Source organism: Toxotes jaculatrix, chromosome 3 (assembly GCF_017976425.1).
Source record: "Toxotes jaculatrix isolate fToxJac2 chromosome 3, fToxJac2.pri, whole genome shotgun sequence".
NCBI lineage: Eukaryota > Metazoa > Chordata > Actinopteri > Toxotidae > Toxotes > Toxotes jaculatrix.
Genome location: NC_054396.1, coordinates 29,873,903 through 29,886,014, shown reverse-complemented (window position 1 = coordinate 29,886,014; position 12,112 = coordinate 29,873,903). Strand labels below are relative to the sequence as shown.

At 45.8% G+C, this 12,112-nt stretch overlaps 1 protein-coding gene across 2 annotated transcripts in view; it reads left to right on the top strand.

Annotated features, from left to right (window-relative positions):
• The first annotated feature begins 716 nt into the window (after positions 1 to 716).
• The window catches only part of pcbp4 (poly(rC) binding protein 4), an 88,315-nt gene continuing 76,919 nt past the window's right edge, over positions 717 to 12,112 (top strand). For both annotated transcript variants that reach the window (XM_041033767.1, XM_041033768.1), the window contains exon 1: positions 717 to 794. The gene's annotated coding sequence lies outside the window, so the exon portion shown is untranslated. The remainder of the gene's footprint in view (positions 795 to 12,112) is intronic.

Here is a 12,112-nt window from a genome sequence, read left to right as displayed (position 1 = left end):
AGACTGAAACATTAAAAACTAGACATGAGGCAATAAAACCACATATTTAAAATAACACAAAATAACACTGAGATATAATATATCAGATCAAACATATCTTAGTACAGAGCCACTGTATCAGCCCTGCAGTCTGCCCCCCCCCCCCCCCCCCCCCCCCCTCCTCTTTAATTACCTCTTACCCTCTGTAGATGGCAGCAGGTGGAGAGGGACGGTGAACACCGGCAGCTTCAGCTTTGAATATGGAAACTGGCTCCGCTGATCTGATCGCTGCATGTCACACAGTGGACACGGGGACAGTGATCAGATCACACAGTGGACACGGGGACAGTCTCTGCACAGCATGAGAAACAGCGAATCTACATTTACCCTGAAAACCAGCTGCCAGCATCAGGCCGCACGTTTCAGATGCTTCAGATTTTATTTTATAAAATAAAACCCTCCTCTAAAAATAAATAAATAAATAAAATAAAATAAAATAAAAAGAGAGAGAAAGAAAAAGAAAACGCCCTCCAATCCAACAGTTTCCCGTCCTGACCGGAGCTGCTCTGAACACTAACGGCCTTATTTCCTGTAACAATCAATGCCACTGTTTCTAATTGGATGGGGAAGCACCCCCCACCCTCATCCTCCTCCTCCTCCTCCTCCTCTCCGGTTTATTGTCACTGACAGTCGGATTATTCCCTCACAGTAGCAGGCTGCTTCCTCTCCTCCTCCTCCTCCTCTCCGTCCGACAATGCGGGCACCAGCTAAGGATTTATAATTTCTCCCTCCGTCGTGTGTTCGTCCTCTGCACGGTAAGAGAATCTCTGCCTCCCCATCACAGCGGTGTGTTTTGTTGTTTTCGTGCTGAGGAGGTGCGTGTGTCAGCGCTGCCGGGCTCAGCCATGTGCCCGTCAGGAGGGCAGAGCCGCCGGGGGAGTTACACCGGGGGAAGGGGCTCCCTCGGAGCTCGGGGCTCGGACTTGTGTTGTGAAGTGTGTTGTTAGTAGGAGCTTTGTGTTGTTGTCGGTGTGGTTTAGTGACAGTGTCGCTGAAGGTTGGTGGAAAGGGCGAGTGCTGGAGTTTAACTTCCGAACAGCAGCGTGTTCGGGTTTCAGGTGTTTTCCTGGTCGTTGGGACCGAGACGCGACGCGTGCGCTGCCGCTCGGAGTGAGAGCGACCACCGCTGCCGGCGCCGGGCACACTCCGGCAGTTGTCGGGGTGAAGTGCCGTCGGTGCTTCTCGGCGGGAACAGAGACGATCGGCGTCCGATTAAAGCAGTTATTCTTAACCAGGGGCTGCGCTCTGAGATTTTTATTCTAACAGAAAATTGAATTAGGCTGAAATTACTCCCCACTGCTCCTCACTTGTCTCGCTGGAGCAAGGCGACCCCCCCCCCCCCCCCCCCCCTCACACTCCACTCCCTAAAGAGCCTGAAATTTGGGTGGCATATGGCTCCATCTTCCCCAAGGCTTCTCTTTGGAGACAGAGCCACTCAAACTATAGTCCACCTTCTGCCAGTGTGTGTGTGTGTGTGTGTGTGTGTGTGTGTGTGTGTGTGTGTGTGTGTGTGTGCAGGGTGGGGGCTGTGGGTGTCTTTGCAGGAGAATGTGGCTCAGTCATTGCTGAGGTGTGATCACCTCGTGTTCTCAGCAGAAGGCTGTGATGCTCAGTTGAAAGTGATCCCCTGCCAAACAGAGGCAGAGTAATCTGATGTGTTTCAGTGGAATCATATGCAAATTCACGTCGCTGCATCAGGTAGAAGCTCAGGAGGAACCACGAAGAAGCTGAGCTGTTCCCAACCTTTTCAGCTCGGGAGCCTTTCATATCAAACAGAGTCTGTATCACAGACCCATGTTCATGAGACTGGTCATAAACAGAGAACATCATCAGATGATCTGCAAACTGTTTTACTCCATCCAGAAAATGATGAAAGGAGCTCATCACAGAGTTTTCTGGAAGCGAGCGACGTCTTGGTTCAGTCTGATCAACAGTCTGATATTTAAAAAAAAAAAATTCAGTTTCATGTCATAAAAGACAAACAGCAGTTTGTCCCCTTTAAGCTCCAACCATCAGGTTTTTGCTTTAACGACTACAACACTTAATCAGTAATCAGAATAATTGCTGATTATTTTTCTGTTGATTAACAAATTGACAGACTGACAAACTGTTTGAGCTCTGAATCAGATCAATCAGCTTTATTGATCGTCACAGAGAGGAAATGGTCATTTAGCAGCAGCCCAGTAAACTGAAGAGGCTGGAAACGGATAAAGATCCATTCAAACTGCTGAACAGGACAATCACAGGTGAAGTCTGTGCCATTTGTTTACATTATTTATGTGTCAGTGCTTTGGCCACATACATGACGTGAGCCTCAGCGAGGGAGAGCTGAGTCATAGTGTGTGTCTAAATAATATAAATAAACTAATAATGTCAAACATACAATATAAATCTCTGTAGTAACAAAGGTTAAAGACAGAACAGGAAACTAAGCCCAGTTTGTTTCACTGTATTTTTTTTCTTTCAGTTTTTTCTAACTCGACAGTGCTAATGCTAACGCTAACCCTCTGAATCCAGCGTTACTGCAAACACAGTGAAACATAACTGAACATTGTGACTGACAGGATTCTGACCTTTCAGTATAATGACTGAACCACGAAGTTCTGCCTGTCACTGACTCTCTGCTGGAGAAGGTGAAGCAGGCAGAGCTGTGTGGCTGCGACACTGGTTTTCCTCCATCACAAGTTGTACGGTTTGGGTCGTAGTTCACAGCTGTTTCTTCAGCAAAAGTCAGAAATAAAAGTAAAGTCTGCAAATGATTCGTTGAACGTGTGATTGAAACTCTTCAGATGCAGATTCACTGTCTGATTTCACAGCAGTGCAGTGACCGTGTAGCTTCAGTGGTGGTTCACAGAGTAAACAGCCAGTTTCCGGTGAGGACGTCCGTCCTCCAGCTGCATTGTCTTCACTCTGAACCTTTTTTTTTGGATGGATGCCGAGTGATGCTGTAGCAATCGGCCATACTCCTCCATCATGGTATCATGGCTTCACAGATGCCACGGAAACAGCTGAGAAAGTTGTCGGGTCAGATTTGCAGCTCAGCTGTACCACTGTGCTGCATCGTGTGTGACGATGAGCCACAGCTTGTTGTGCTTCAGGATCACAGAGGTGCTCTGATGTCCTGCAGAGCTCATGTTCTAATGAATTCATTCAGAATTTTACTTTTTCATCTTAATAAACTAAGATGAGCAGAAACGTTTCAACACGTCAGGGACAAAAGAAAAAATGACAAACTTTCCTTTTTCAGGAATGTTTGTAAAACTTTTTCCTTCATGACAAAAAATAAAAAAATGTATTAAAATAATAACTTTTCCTGAGGAGTTTTTTTTTTTAACGTAAGCTTTATTTATTTAGTGCAGTATGTGCTGTCATTTTCTGTCAGTGACTCGGTGAATGCACAGGCAGAGTCACCGCAGGGAGAAAACTGAGAAGCTTTTGTAGACGAACAACTGAAAATTCATTGTTGTTATTTCTGCAATCATAATTTTCATCTTCGGTTAATGTGGCCCATATTTTCTCAGTGAACCGGGTCTAAAAAATATCAAGTGGTTTAAAAAAAAAAAAAAAAAAGAAAGACAGCAGATCAGTTTACCAGAGCCCAGGTGCTTGTTTTGTCAGACCAGAAAAACCCAAAGAAATTCAGTTTGTAAAAGCAGAGCAGTGAAGATCAGCACGTGTTCGTCCTGAAGAAGCTGCAGCCACAGGAAGAAGGAGACTGGAGCTGTTCATCAGTTATCAAAAATGGTTAATCAATTAATCGAGTAATCGTTGCCGCCCCGGTTGTCGTACCGTGTTGCCGTTTAGTGAAGCTGCAGGTGTTGTATGATGAAGGTCGCAGGTTCAGATCATGGTGAGCTGTAAGGAGGAAACCTCCTTCTTCTTCTTCTGTGACTTGGTGTTTTCTTGTGGGACTCGTCAGTTTGCTCCCGGCGCACCTCGTGCACTCGGTCACTGAGTGGCTGAGGGAAACATCACGAGCTGCATATCAACCAGCCACATCAAACAGCCCAGTGATGCTGCCCCCCACCCCCGCCCCTCTGCCCCCCACCCCTCTGCCAACCACCCCCACCCCCCGCGCTCTCACTGTGATGAGCTTTAAAAAGGAGAGTTTAATCTGGGCTCTGTTGTTGGGTCGGTGGGCTGATTGTGCACATGGGAACGTGTGTGTGTGTGTGTGTGTGTGTGTGTGTGTGTGTGTGTGTGTGGGGCGGGTGGGGGGAGAGCTCGGAGTCAGAGGGGCGGGGATTTTAGGAAGCATACTTACATTTCAAAGTAATGGCCTATTTATAGGGCAGACAAACAGCAGCACAGCGAGCGAGCGAGAAAAAGTCCAGCGCCAGCGGCCTGTTGTTGTTGTAGCATCGAGGAATGCACCGGTGCTTGTTGTGATAAGGATAGAGTCAGGAGGTTGTAGGCACGGCTTGTTAGAGACACACGTGACCACACATGCCATATTACACACACACACACACACACACACACACACACACACACAAGCTGGAATATCTGCAGACACACACAGCTCCATTTACTCACAGTGATTACACAGTGTGGATAAAGACTCACACAAAGGCAAACACACAACAATGCAGCAGTGTACAGCACGCGTGCACCGTTTTTGGGATTAATGCTAATTTATGCAGTTTTCATCAACACTTTGGAGTAAAGAGCTGATGGTGAGCTCTCAGCCCTGCAGCTGGGAGATGCAGCGTGTGTGTGTGTGTGTGTGTGTGTGTGTGTGTGTGTGTGTGTGTGTGTGTGTGGCTAATCGCAGATAGATGATATTTCATGTATATGTGTGTGTGTGTGTGTGTGTGACCGATTGTAGATAGCAGGCTCTTCTTTTTTTAACGTGTGTGTTTGTGTGTATATGTGTGAGTGTGATCATCAAAGACTCAGATATTGATCACGGCCCTGCGTGCACAGCAGCCGTGGCCTGAGGCTAACACTGTGACTTCTCGGATGCTTAACGAATCAGCTTGGCCTGTTTTTATATGAGCCACATGTGAATGAACCCGGGTGAACTCGGTTCTGCTGCGTGATCCTTTCCCCGGTTTCACTGATTACGTCCACTTTAGTCCTGAGGGGGAGATGAGGAGGGAAGCTCAGAGACCACTGGGACACGTGAGACCATGTCACAAAATTGAGGCCAGCAAAGTTTCAAACTGCTGTGCAGCTTCTTCTGTACCAATAACTTTAAGAACGCTATGATCATTTTTAAAAATGTATTTATCAATCATCTACCTGAAGACTTTGAGTGATGGATTCAGAGAATCATCACCTGCAGTTCCTCTCAGCTCCGCGCAGCTTTACGAAGTCTTTGAGCGTTAACGTTTTCCACTCTGCAGGGTCGCTGTCCTGCTTCAGTCTCTTGGCCGCAGCTGTTTTCAGAGAAACATCTGTAAAACGCCTCTGTGCTGCAGCTGCTCAGCAGCAGACACGCTCGCTCAGAGAGCAGATAAACGGGTAACACAAGCTCCACTCCTAATGAAAGCTAATAGTCTTCTGATAACTGTTTGCTAACGTCACCAAATCAGCTGCTGATGATCTGACAACACTGTGTTTACAGTTTGTTTGATAAACGTTCTTGTTACGGTAACGTGCTGCTGTCTTTACGTCCTGTCTCCACATGCTGTATAATCCTGTCTGAGCTCAGCTCTGGTGTAAAACATAGCAAATAGCAATAAATGATAAATGAAATCACTTCCTCTTTAATTTGGAACTGAATGCAGGTCAGTTGAATGTGTAGATTTTGTTCAGTCGTCCGTCTAAAATGGTGTTTTCTGTAGTTTCTGTTAAATCTTCTTTTCATGTTCTTTTCCAACAGAGTATTTGTGATCATATTTCTTTTATGTATAATACATTTTCTGTGAATTTTCATGAGGAGCTGACGTGTAGTTTTTAAAACGTAATATGTCTGAATATTATTTCCAGCGTTGGTTTTCGTTTCTCGTCAGGCAGACTGTTCTCCGCTGCTCGTCCCAGAAGCTCACGCACTCAAACTCAAACACTTGAGACAAACTTAGATGTTGAGCTGGAAATTTTAATGAGGCTGGTGGCACCACAGGGGTTCCTGGAGGAAATGCTTTATCGTTTTTATCCTGAGTGTGTTTAGCTTGAAATTCAGCTTTCAGATGATGGGAGGGGTGGGGGGAGATTTACAGGTGACTGCACCTACAGACCAGTGTTCTGAGATATTTTGACATTACAGATGTTAAACAAGCAAATTACACTTTGGTTTATCTGTTTGATCTGCAGGAAGTTTGAGTTGGAGACAGAACACTGAGGCAGAAAAATGCAGGATCATTCAGTTAGTGGTTCGTATGTTAGAGACAGGAAGCACGTGTTCATGAGACAGCTCCCGAATTTAAGAGACATTTGTTTCGACCACTGTCACGAGAAGGTCTGTTTCAGCCTGAGACCACAGGCCACTGGGTCCTTGACATTTTATTTTGCTGTCCAAGTATTTGCCCGTCGTTTACTCCATCCATCTATCTGTCCATCTGAGGTCCACTCTCCGTCCACCACACCTCAAAGCCCTGATCATTGTCTTTGGTCCAGAAAACAACACAAACACAACAAACTCTGCATAAATGAGAAGTGTAACCACCTTGTTAATGAGAAAGAAAAGAGCTGCTCAGAGTTTCTCTGGTCTCTGAGGCGTGTGCTGCACACTGAGGCTCTGGTTCTTACTGGGCTTACTGGGCTCAGCAACACTCGCCACTGTTTAACACAGGGAGTCATTCGACTCCCTGAGTGTTTTTATAAAGATGCTGCTTAAGGACGGCTTTTAACATGTTTTTACTAAAATGACTAGTTCACAGATATTTGAGGTGTAACGTACCCTGACAGACAGATCAGCTGAGGTACAGGTCAAAGTCCGTCCCTCAGACTCACGCCGATGAGACAGAAACAGAAACGTCTCAGCTGAAATGATCAGAGCAGCTCTGATCCTGTGACTCACAGCTCAGATGCATTCTGGGAAATGTAGGATATGAGCCCTAACCAGTAAAAACAACAACATGCAATATGCGGACTGAGTGGACAACATGCACAATATAACACAACATGACACAACTAACCATGATAGCATTATTGTGTACCCGTGTGTAATGTAACACTACGTGGCACAACACAAACCCTTGTGTTATAAAGTGTGTTAGAACACAATGTCGCACATCAAAACAGAAACGCAGAGGAACAAAGAACCGGAGGAAGAACACAGTGTACTGTAGCATCGGTACAACGCGGAGAACTGTGGCGTCCTGAAGCTAATGTCCAGCCCACTGCTGAAGAATGGAAGCATTGTTCACATCAGCAGAGCCGCGGCAAAAACAAAATGTTTTCCATGAAGTGCTCTCTTACGTAAGCTGACCCCTCTTTTTCTATCATCTTCATGCTCTCCCTCTTCTTTTCTCTCTTCCTCTCAGAAATTGAGGTCACCATTAACTGAAATTCAGACACTTATTAATGAGAGGATTTGTCTTTCTCCCTCTGTCTCCGTCCTCTCTCCCCCCCTCTGTTTTCTCTTCTTCTCTGTGTCTCACACAGTTCCATAACCTTTCTCTGTTTTTATACCTTCCGTCTTTTCCTCTGCACCCTCTGATTCCCTGACTCTCTCGGTGTTTGCCACATTCGTTTTGCTCCTGGATCAAACCGTTCTGCCTGACGTCTGAACACGCAGCTTTGAGCAGCCGCTCTCTTCGGGGACTTTCGGGAGTCATTCTCCTCTGAGATGGAGTTGGCTCCGGATTAATCCACACCGAGTCTGAATCATGTGCAGCCCTGCTCTTTCTCAAGCTGTGATCCGCTGATTTATTAGACAGCCGGTCGGCTTGTTGTCGAGCAATTTGTTAATTAAAGGAGCCTGAGTGTTTGGTGGACTGATGAGTAAGTGACAGAAAATATCGATGGTTGTTGGTCTGGTTCTGAAGCGTAAAGGTTCTGTGTGTCAGTTTTCTCTGCTGTGGAGCGAGGTTTCCTGCTGGAGCGGGTGATGCTGGTGATGCTGGTGATGATGGTGATGCTGGTGATGCTGGTGATGATGGTGATGCTGGTGATGCTGTTTACACGATGAGGTTAGAAGAGCAGTGAAGGCTGAGGCGTGCTACTCTTCATCCTCCAGATGAAGAGTTTTGTTGCTTACACATGTTTCAGTGACACAGATGTCGGGGAACATGTAACATGAAACCGTTTGTTGTACCATTAACTTCCTGACTTTAATCACATTCGTTGCACATCAGCAGCTTGGGACTTATGACTCTGTGGAAATCACCAGGAAACGAAGAGACAGATAGGTGTTTTTTTTTTTTTTTTTTTAAGTTTAGTTGTTTTTTTCTTTTTAACATAAACATCAGAACAGAAAGCCTCGCTCTGTCTTCAGGCTGCTCAGGATGCCGTGCACGACTGTCTGCAGTTCGTCCTGAACATTTTGTGGCGGTTGTGTGTGATCTTGCCCGTTGGAAAAGCTTTTTCTGGTTTGTTGCTTTGTGTTTACGTTGAATACGTCTTCTGAAATTTTGTCCCCCGGCCTTGATGATACAGTAGAGACACGTCATCATCTCTTTCTTCTTCTTTTTCTTACTTTGTCTTGTGCAAGAAAATTTGTGATAAAATCTTTTGAAGTGTCGTGTTCCCCCTAAATGTTCTGTCGATATTTAATTCCCCTCTCCAGTTCAGGGCTGCTGTGAGTAAACCACCTGCCTCAGTCATGACAGGGAAACTTTTGATGGTATTAACTGGACATGTAGCCGCTGATGGATGTGAAGAGTCTGTATCACTCTGCCGTGTACAAAAGCCACTTCATAAAAATACACTCAGAGTGTTCGGCTCTGAAAGTGCTGTGAGCGAGGGAGCTGGACCTGTGAGCTACACAGCCTGAAGGAAGTCAGGAGAGATGGAGAGAGCCTCTTATCCTAATGGACTTCAAGTCTCCAGAGGACGCTAGAGAGAAGAGACTGAGACAGGGGGAGAGAGAGAGAGACAGAGAGGAGGATGGAAATAGGAAAGGAAGGCAGACAAAGCTTGAAAGAAGAAGGAGAAAGGGCCGCGATCTCTCACAGTGATGTGAGCATGTGGCGGAGATGAGGGGAAAAAAGCATAACACCTGCAAGAAGACGAGTGAAAGAGAGACGAGAAACAGGGGAGAGGAGAGAGACAGGAAAGAGCCAGAGAGTGATGGTGGTGGTGAGCCATCAGATAGAGAAGGTTGGAGGTTAATAACTCGCGGTGGAGGAGAGAGTCTCAGCGGAGCAGGAGGAGAGGTTATGACGACTGACGCTCAAGATGTAATCTGGTAACAGGAGAAGGGCGAGTGTGAGTCTGCGTCTGGAACAGCACAGCTTTGGTTCAGCTCATGATGCATCTGCGATTCTTTCAACTAATTTTAACAGAAAATCTATTAAAATTAATGATTTTCTCATTAATGAATCTTTTACATTAAGTTTTTATCCTGATTTCCATAATAGATTCTCTTTAAAGATCCACAGACATGTTCCACACTTAAAATCCACACGTGCACTCAGCCTGAAAGTGTTTCTGAACTTTGACTCTGTGAATGAGACGAGACAGAGAGGAACGAGTTGAGTCTGGAGTCGGACAGTGAACTCAGCCGAAGGTTTAATTCACTACACTGTGAACCTAACTGTGTCTTCATACAGTGACAGTCTGAATTTAAAAAATGCAGCACAACAATATAAACAACAATATACAGATATATAAAGCACCAACATAAGATCAGGAAACGCTTTCATGTGTTATTCTGAGGGACAGTTAGAAACAGCATGTGTTGGCAGTTCATTTAGAGCATAGACTTGTTGTGTATACAGTTAAAGTAGCTTGTACTGAAAACAGAGTGTGTTATCTGGTGGATGTGAGGCACTGTGAGGCCCTCTGTTCTGTTCCACGGCACCATTTTGTTTCACAGAGCTCCACAGTCGCCCGTATCTCTGTTTTGGCACACATCAGCAACTTTCAGATTCTGAAGCACTTTGTTTTTTTCAGAGCCTGATTCTCGAGGCGCTTTGTGAAATGGAGTCTTGTTATGTAGCTTGCTACCAGTTTCAGCTGCAACAAGAAGGGCATTTCTTCCTGCGGAGGATCAGGGCGTAGCGTGTCAAATCGAGCCTGGGCCCCCGCCTCCTGCCCTGTGAGACACTTTTCTTAATGCAGCAATATTCTAATAGTGCTACAGTGATCTGTGTATGGCGTATTGAGTCATGTACAAGAGCAATTTCCATTTGGAGGTTTGTGTGGTCGTCTCAGTGGGGGGGGGTAAAGAGGGACTCGTGCCCAGACTGTTTGTGTGTTGTTCTCCCTCAGCGCCTCCTTTTTGTTTCAGTAGGAATGCAACATGATGTCCTGCCTGTTTCTGTGTGCAGTCCCCTTCGTTTTCTGAAAGAACTGCATAAAAAGCATATTCACATTTGGACAGGCACGTAGATGTAATCTTTTCTGTTTGCTCAGCAGCTTTTTATGGTATGTTGACATACTGTGTGTTACAGAAGGAAAAAAAAAAAGCTCCTTGTTCAGGGTTGAGCTTCAGACGAGGCTCCACTTCACTGACGATGTTAACAACCATGTTGCTGCTTTCTGTTTGCTAAAAGGCAGCTGAGCTCCAGGATCCTCACGTACCGCGTACTGGCCGTGGTACAGTGAGGTTCCTGCTGAAACACCACATGCTTTCAACAAAACGGATCCCAGGACTCTGAATCTTTGGGCGTGTCGCAGAAATACTATGTGCCTTCTATCACAGTTGTTTGCTGAGGTGGATTTACATTTCAATGTAAAGAAATCACACGCTCTCCCCACTCGTGTTATCTGTGTAAGCAAACGTCAATAGGACTCCAGTTTACGTGAGGTTCCTGAGTCCCTGCTGCTTGGCCTATAAAGCCAGCCGCGCTCTCCTGTCATCCGCATAATCGAGTTGAACACTAGCATGGCTTTCTCATATCTAATGTAGGACCAGGCAGCCACTCAGATGCTCACACAGCTGAGGGATCTGGGTCAAACAGCCCCGGCGATGAGACAGAAGGAGACAGCTCGCAGTTTTGTTTTTGCCTTTTGAAGTTAATGCGAGTCACTGAGCCCCAGAAAACATCAATAATGTCAAAACGTGTTTGTTAGTGGGGCGGCCGTGCTGCACACAAACGATCAATCCAGCGTTTCCCAACAATTTTGTTGTCAGGTTTTCCTGCCTGCAGCCTGTTTGGACTGTCGAGATGTGAGAGGGAGGGACGACTGTGTTATTTTATCCAAAACAAATAAAGGGACACAGACTGGATGTGAAAATTTTCAAATATAAACATAAAATATGATTCAGATCCTAAGCACTGTTCTGGGGGGAAAATGGCTCTAACAAGTACCTCTGCTTCCTTAAAGCTGAAGCTTTGCTAACAGGGTGCTCTGTGAAAAGGGCTGAGGGTCCGTGTTATTAACAGATGGGCTCATGTTTAGAAAAAAAAAAAAGAAGGGAAAAGGTCGTAACCCCGGCTGTAGCAGAAGCTACACGGCAAAACGATTGTTTGGCGATTGATGGCGGTTGGTTTCATGGCAGCTAAACCGAAGGAGCCCTGGTTCTCTCTGCCGTCCCGTCCAATCAGTAAAGGAGGATAAAAAAAGGAAGGAGTGCACGTACGAGTCGGACAGAGTCCACATTCTAACACTCAGCTGTTCAGCAGAGTGAGGCAGGGCAGGGCCGATCGCTCACACCGGGTGATGGACGAGAATCGTTCAAGAAACACGTCACTAATCTTTTGCCAGGAACAGCACACAGTAGGTGCTGTACACGGCTCTGAAATAGATCGTGTGTCTTGTTGCACCTGGAGCACCGTTACCTTGGAAACAGACAACACATTTTGGCTCAAAAGCAAGAAAGATCAACATTTAAGGCTCCCGAGCTCTAAAATAGGAAAGAGCCCAGAGGTAACTCAAGGTAGAAGTGTCTGACTGAAAAACCTGATGGAAAACAACCGATCTGCACAGAACGAAGAGCAGAGAGAGGTTTCAGGTTCCTCCCTGTTGTCATTCAGTTTTTAACAGCAGAGGAAAATAAAAATTTCAGGCAGCGAGTCAC